Source organism: Vicugna pacos, chromosome 31 (genome assembly GCF_048564905.1).
Source record: "Vicugna pacos chromosome 31, VicPac4, whole genome shotgun sequence".
In the NCBI taxonomy this organism is placed as follows: Eukaryota; Metazoa; Chordata; class Mammalia; order Artiodactyla; family Camelidae; genus Vicugna; species Vicugna pacos.
Genome location: NC_133017.1, coordinates 10,102,245 through 10,109,562, shown reverse-complemented (window position 1 = coordinate 10,109,562; position 7,318 = coordinate 10,102,245).

The following is a 7,318-nucleotide window of genomic DNA, read 5'->3' as shown; positions in this document are numbered from 1 at the left end:
TCTGACCCTTCCTCAGCCTGCTCTTGCTTGAGGCAGGACCCCCCCAACATGACTGCCCCACCGCCACCAGTCAGGAAGGGGCTGTGGGGCCACCCGGGTGGGGTCTGAGTGGTGGCCCGGCCTGGGCGGGCCTGCCCTGGGCCTCCCTGTGTTACCTTTCGGTCCCTCTGGCCAAAAGGCCAGAGGCGCCTGGGGTGAGACCCGACCCACTGTCGGCACTGTTGGCAAAGGCCGTTGCTGCGGGCTTTCCGGGGGCCGCGACCTCGGGATCTTGGGATGCAACAAAACATGTCTGAGCTGAGCTGAGTTCACCAGCCAAGTAGGTTGAGAAGTGTCCTTCTCTACACAGCGGGTGCCTGGTGACCTGGGTCCCAAGTTCTGTTGGGCTCTGTTGCCAGGGAAGTGAGGTCACTTCCTGGGGTCCCCTTCCCCAAGCTTCCTCCTTACACAAAGCTCCCCAAGGGCCTTTTTGGGCTGTTGATGGCTCACTTCCCACCCCATGCCATGTCCACCCAGTGACACCAACTCGGCCCCTCCTATAGCCCTGGGGAGGCCTGGATGCAGCCAGGGTCACAGCTCTGATGACACAGCTGGCTTCAGACCCGGCTCCCCCGCCAGCAGTGCTGTCACCCTGGACAAGCCACCTGCTTCTCAGGGTCTCCCCAATCCCCCATCGGCGCAGTGGGGATCATCTGGACCCGGCTTCCTAGGAGAGCCATCATGTCTCTAGAACCACAAACACCTACTGCACCTGTCACCTCTGTGGGCTGGCATCACAGGGAGCTCATGCACAGACTCAGCAAAGGAAGGGCCCCACAGAGGGCTGGTGTGCAGGCCAAGGAGTGTGCAGGCCCAGGACTGTGCAGACGAGGCATTGTGTGGGCCCAGGAGAGGGCAGGCCTAGGAGTGTGCAGGGACAGAAGTGTGCAGGCCCAGGAGTGTGCAGGGCCAGTAGTGTTCAGGCCCCGGAGAGTGCAGGAAAGGTGAGGGCCATCACAGGAGAGGGCAGGGCCAAATGGGGCAGGCCAAGGAGTGTGCAGGACAAGGAGTTTGTAGGCCGAGGAGTATGCGGTCACAGGAGTGAGCAGGCCCAGGTGTGTGCAGTCCTTGGAGTGTGCAGGCCCAGGAGAGGGCATGCCCTGGAATGTGCAGGCCCAGGAGTGTGTAGGTACAGGAGGGAGCAGGCCCAGGAGTTTGCAGACGAAGGAGTGTGTAGGGACAGAAGCGAGCAGGCCCTGGAGTGTGCAGCGCCAGGAGTGTGCTGGTCCATGAGAGGGTCGGCCGAAGTGGGGGCTGGCCCGGGATAGGTCATGGCCAGGGGTGTGTAGGTCAAGACTGTGCTTGCCCAGGATTATACAGTCCCAGGAGTGAGCATGTACAGGAGTGTGCAGGCCCAGGAGTGTAGAAGCCCAGGTTTGTGCAGGCCCAGGTGTGCGCAGGTCCAGGAGCATGCAGGCCCAGGTGTGTGCAGTCCCAGGAGAGTGCAGGCCCTGGAGAGGACAGGCCCTCGAATGTGCAGGCCCAGGAGTGTGCAGGCCAAGCAGTGAGCACCCCCAGGAGTGTGTAGGCCCAGGAGTGTACAGGCCCAGGAGTGTGCAGCCCCAGGCGTGTGCAGACTCCGGAGTGTGCAGACACAGGGGTGTGCAGGCCCAGGACTGTACAGGTTAGGGCTGTGCAGGCCTAGCAGTGTCCAGGCCCAGGAGTGTGCAAAATCAGGAGTATACAGGCCCAGGTGTGTTCAGGCTCAAGATTGTGCATGTCCTGGAGTGTGCAGGCCCATGAGTGTGCAATCCAGGAGTGTGCGGGCCCAGTAGTGTGCAAGCCAGGGCCAGAGAAGGCCCATACCAGGGAAGGCCCAGGAGTGTACATATCCAGGGGTGTGCAGGCCCATGAGTGTGCAGGCCCAGAGTGTGCACTCGAGGGATTGTGCGGGCCCAGGAGAGGGCAGGCCCAGCAGTGTGCAGGCCCAGGAGTGTGCAGACACAGGAGGGATCAGTCACAGGAGTGTGCAGATCCAGGAGTATACAGGCCCAGGTGTGTGCAGGCCCAACCTTGTGCAGGCCCAGGAATGTGCAGACAGAGGAGTGTGCAGGCCAAGGAGGGTGCAGGCCCAGGCCAGGGCAGGCCTAAGAGGGTACAGACCCTGGAGTGTGCAGGCCCAGGAGTATGCATGCCCAGGGCTGTGAGTCCCAGCAGTGTTCAGGCCCAGGAGTGTGCAGAATCAGGAGTATACAGGCCCAGGTGTGTTCAGGCTCAAGATTGTGCCTGTCCTGGAGTGTGCAGGCCCATGAGTGTGCAATCAAGGAGTGTGCGGGTCCAGTAGTGTGCAAGCCCAGGCCAGAGAAGGCCCATGCCAGGGAAGGCCCAGGAGTGTACAGATCCAGGATTGTGCTGGCCCAGGAGTGTGCATGCGCAGGACTGTGCACGCACAAGAGGGAGCAGGCCGAGGAGGGTGCAGTCCCAGGTGTGTGCAGGCACAAGTGGGAGCAGGCCCAGTAGTGTGAAGGCCCAAGAATGTGCAGGTCCTGGAGAGGGCCGGCCGAATAGGGGGCAGGCCCAGGAGAGGGAAGGCCCAGGAGTTTGCAGGCTCTGGAATGTGCACACGAGGATTTGTGCGGACCCAGGAGAGGGCAGGCCCAGGAGTGAGCAGACAGAGGAGTGTACAGGCCCAGGAGTGTGCAGGACCAGGAGTGTGCAGACACTGGAGTGTGCAGAGACAGGAGTGTGCAGGCCCAGGAGTGTGCCGGCACAGGTGGGAACAGGGCTAGGAGTGTGCAGGCATAGATGGGAGCAGGCCCAGGAGTGTACAAGCCCAGGTTTATGCAGGTCCAAGTGTGCGCAGGTCCAGGAGTATGAAGGCCCAGGTGTCTGCTGTCCCAGGAGTGTGCAGGTCCTGAAGTTTGCAGGCCCAGGAGTGTACAAGCCCAGGTTCACGCAGGCCCGAGTGTTCGCAGGTCCAGGAGTATGAAGGCCCAGGTGTCTGCTGTCCCAGGAGTGTGCAGGTCCTGAAGATTGCAGGCCCAGGAGTGTGCAGACAAAGGTGTGTGCAGGCCAAGGAGGGTGTAGGTCCTGGAGTGTACAGGCCCAGGAGTGTGCAGGCCAAGGTGTGTGCAGACTCCGCAGTGTGCAGAGACAGGATTGTGCAGGCCCAAGATTGTACAGGCCTTGGGCTGTGCAGCCCAGCAGTGTTCAGGCCCAGGAGTGTGCAAAATCAGGATTATACAGGCCCAGGTGTGTTCAGGCTAAACATTGTGCATGTCTTGGAGTGTGCAGGCCTATGAGTGTGCAATCCAGGTGTGTGCGGGCCCAACAGTGTGCAAGCCTAGGCCAGAGAAGGCCCATGCAGGGAAGGCCCAGGAGTGTACAGATCCAGGAGTGTGCAGGCCCAGGAGTGTGCATGCCCAGGAGTGTGCAGGCACAGGAGGGAGCAGGCCGAGGAGTGTGCAGTGCCAGGTGTGTGCAGGCACAAGTGGGAGCAGGCCCAGTAGTGTGAAGGCCCAAGAATGTGCAGGTCCTGGAGAGGGCCGGCCGAATAGGGGGCAGGCCCAGGAGAGGGAAGGCCCAGGAGTTTGCAGGCTCTGGAATGTGCACACGAGGATTTGTGCGGACCCAGGAGAGGGCAGGCCCAGGAGTGAGCAGACAGAGGAGTGTACAGGCCCAGGAGTGTGCAGGACCAGGAGTGTGCAGACACTGGAGTGTGCAGAGACAGGAGTGTGCAGGCCCAGGAGTGTGCCGGCACAGGTGGGAACAGGGCTAGGAGTGTGCAGGCATAGATGGGAGCAGGCCCAGGAGTGTACAAGCCCAGGTTTATGCAGGTCCAAGTGTGCGCACGTCCAGGAGTATGAAGGCCCAGGTGTCTGCTGTCCCAGGAGTGTGCAGGTCCTGAAGTTTGCAGGCCCAGGAGTGTGCTGACACAGTAGGGATCAGTCACAGGAGTGTGCAGGTCCAGGAGTGTGCCGGCCCAGGTGTGTGCAGGCCCAACATTGTGCAGTCCCAGGAGTGTGCAGGCCCAGGTATGTGCAGGCCCAGGCCATGGCAGGCCCAGGAGGGTACAGACCCTGGAGTGTGCAGACCCAGGAGTATGCATGCCCAGGGCTGTGAGGCCCAGCATTTTTCAGGCCCTGGAGTGTACAGAATCAGGTGTATACAGGCCAAGGTGTGTTAATGCCCAAGATTGTGCAGGTCCTGTTGTGTGCAGACCCATGAGTGTGCAGTTCGAGCAGTGTGCAGGCCCAGTAGTGTTCAGGCCCAGGAGTGTGCAAAATCAGGAGTATACAGGTCCAGGTGTGTTCAGGCTCAAGATTGTGCATGTCCTGGAGTGTGCAGGCCCATGAGTGTGCAATCCAGGAGTGTGCAGGCCCAGTAGTGTGCAAGCCAGGGCCAGAGAAGGCCCATGCCAGGGAAGGCCCAGGAGTGTACAGATCCAGGAGTGTGCAGGCCCAGGAGTGTGCATGCCCAGGAGTGTCCAGAGGAGGGGTTTGAGGCCGTGGTGGGATGTACTTCACAGGCATAAATAGCGTAAAGAGCATAAAACTACATGATAGTGATGGTCGGACAGCATGGGAATGCACTTAATGTTCCTGAAATGCACAATTTAAAAGGGAAAAAAATCTGTATTTTATTAAAGGAGGTGGAAAATTGAAAAATATAGGATGCCATAAATGATGTAAAACAAATAACCTAAACTAAAGAAAAACAAAACAAAAGCAAATTCAGGGGTAGGGAAGTCAACTTCGGGTAGGGGAGGGGATTTATGGTGGGATTTTGGAGAAGGTGTAGGAGGGTGCAGAGGGGCACAGCCCTAGTGGGTGATGATGCCTAAAATGGTTCTCCACTGCCCAGCGGCCCAGGTGCAGGTGCAGGAACTGCAGGCTTCTCAGGAGCAGCAAGATCAGCAGGAGCAGCAGGCTCTTCAGGAGTGGCAAGATCAGCAGGAGCTGCAGGCTCTTCAGGAGTGGCAAGATCAGCAGGAGCTGCAGGCTCTTCAGGAGTGGCAAGATCAGCAGGAGCGGCAGGCTCTTCAGGAGCTGCAGGCTCTTCAGGATCGGCTAGATCAGCAGGAACGGCAGGTTCTTCAGGAGCGGCTAGATCAGCAGGAATGGCGGGCTCTTCAGGAGTGTCTAGATCAGCAGGAACGGCAGGCGCTTCAGGAGCGGCGGGCTCTTCAGGAATGGCAGGCTCTTCAGGAGCCGTGGGCTCTTCAGGAGCGGCTAGATCAGCAGGAGAGGCAGGCTCTTCAGGAGAGGCAGGCTCTTCAGGAGCGGCTAGATCAGCAGGAGCGGCAGGCTCTTCAGGAGCAGCGGGCTCTTCAGGAGCGGCTAGATCAGCAGGAACGGCGGGCTCTTCATATGCAGTTGGAGCAGCAGGATCTTCATGTTCAGCAGGAGCAGCTGGAGGGAGTTCGCGTTCTCCTGCTGGACCCTGGTGGTCCTGTTTTTGTTCTCTGGCGTCTTCCCCTGCCCCTGCCTGCTCTGGACCTGTAACTGTTGGACGTGGAGAGAGCTTTAAGTCTAGTGGTTGTGCTCAGGCACAACCTGGAAAAAGGTACCCACATGGCTCCCTTTCCACGTGCCTTTTCAAGGACAGAAATCTTCCCAGAGCTTTGCAGACAGCTCCCACCGAGCAAGTGCCCACAGGCACTTGTTCTGTGACTGAATTCTTCCAGACAGGTGGTCTGAGGCCCGTCTTTGTTCTGGTCCCAACAGCAGACTTTGGGAATGCCTCCCTGTGTGGCCCAGCCCTCCGCCCTCCCTCACCTACACACCCGCACCGGCCCTGCCCTTCTCACCTTTGGGCTGTGCTTCGGGGGGCTCCTGGCCCTCTACCTGAATCCCCGGGTGGTGGGCCCGGTGCTCCAGGTCAGAGCCGGGGGTGCTGAGCTGCCCCTCAGCCCTGGGCAAGATCCTGGGGAGAGACCTGGGCGACGTCTGGGCAGGAGGCCGTGGTGGTGGGGAGCCCTTCATACCCAGACTCTTCCGGAGCCTGTGCTGGCCTTCCACAGTGTGGCACACCAGCCCCTCACTTGGGGAGCTGGCATGAGTGTCCTGGTTCCCCGGATCCTGCGGTGTCTGGCTCTGCAATGACAGTGACCGGCAGCCGGCCCGGCCCGCAGGTCTCAGAGCCCTGCCTGGCCAGGACCACTCCTGCTTCTGCCCCACTCGACCGTCTGCTGCCTGATCAGACTGGGACCTTGGTCATCTCAGTCACCCGGGAGGCAAGAGACACACCCTAGGGCATGGGCGCCACCTCGGGCAGCAGGGCCCTGCCCCGGTTCTCCACATCCCAGCCAGCCCGCTTGGACCCAGGTTGGTGACGTGATCGGCCCCCCAGGCCTCTGACCCTTCCTCAGCCTGCTCTTGCTTGAGGCAGGACCCCCCCAACATGACTGCCCCACCGCCACCAGTCAGGAAGGGGCTGTGGGGCCACCCTGGTGGGGTCTGAGTGGTGGCCCGGCCTGGGCGGGCCTGCCCTGGGCCTCCCTGTGTTACCTTTCGGTCCCTCTGGCCAAAAGGCCAGAGGCGCCTGGGGTGAGACCCGACCCACTGTCGGCACTGTTGGCAAAGGCCGTTGCTGCGGGCTTTCCGCGGGCCGCGACCTCGGGATCTTGGGATGCAACAAAACATGTCTGAGCTGAGCTGAGTTCACCAGCCAAGTCAGTTGAGAAGTGTCCTTCTCTACACAGCGGGTGCCTGGTGACCTGGGTCCCAAGTTGTGTTGGGCTCTGTTGCCAGGGAAGTGAGGTCACTTCCTGGGGTCCCCTTCCCCAAGCTTCCTCCTTACACAAAGCTCCCCAAGGGCCTTTTTGGGCTGTTGATGGCTCACTTCCCACCCCATGCCATGTCCACCCAGTGACACCAACTCGGCCCCTCCTATAGCCCTGGGGAGGCCTGGATGCAGCCAGGGTCACAGCTCTGATGACACAGCTGGCTTCAGACCCGGCTCCCCCGCCAGCAGTGCTGTCACCCTGGACAAGCCACCTGCTTCTCAGGGTCTCCCCAATCCCCCATCGGCGCAGTGGGGATCATCTGGACCCGGCTTCCTAGGAGAGCCATCATGTCTCTAGAACCACAAACACCTACTGCACCTGTCACCTCTGTGGGCTGGCATCACAGGGAGCTCATGCACAGACTCAGCAAAGGAAGGGCCCCACAGAGGGCTGGTGTGCAGGCCCAGGTGTGTGCAGGCACACGTAGGAGCAGGCCCAGTAGTGTGCAGGCCCAAGAGTGTGCAGGGGTAGGAGTGTGCAGACAGAGGAGTGCGCAGGACAAGGAGGGTGCAGGCCCAGGAGTGTGCAGGCCCTGGAGAGGACAATCCCTGG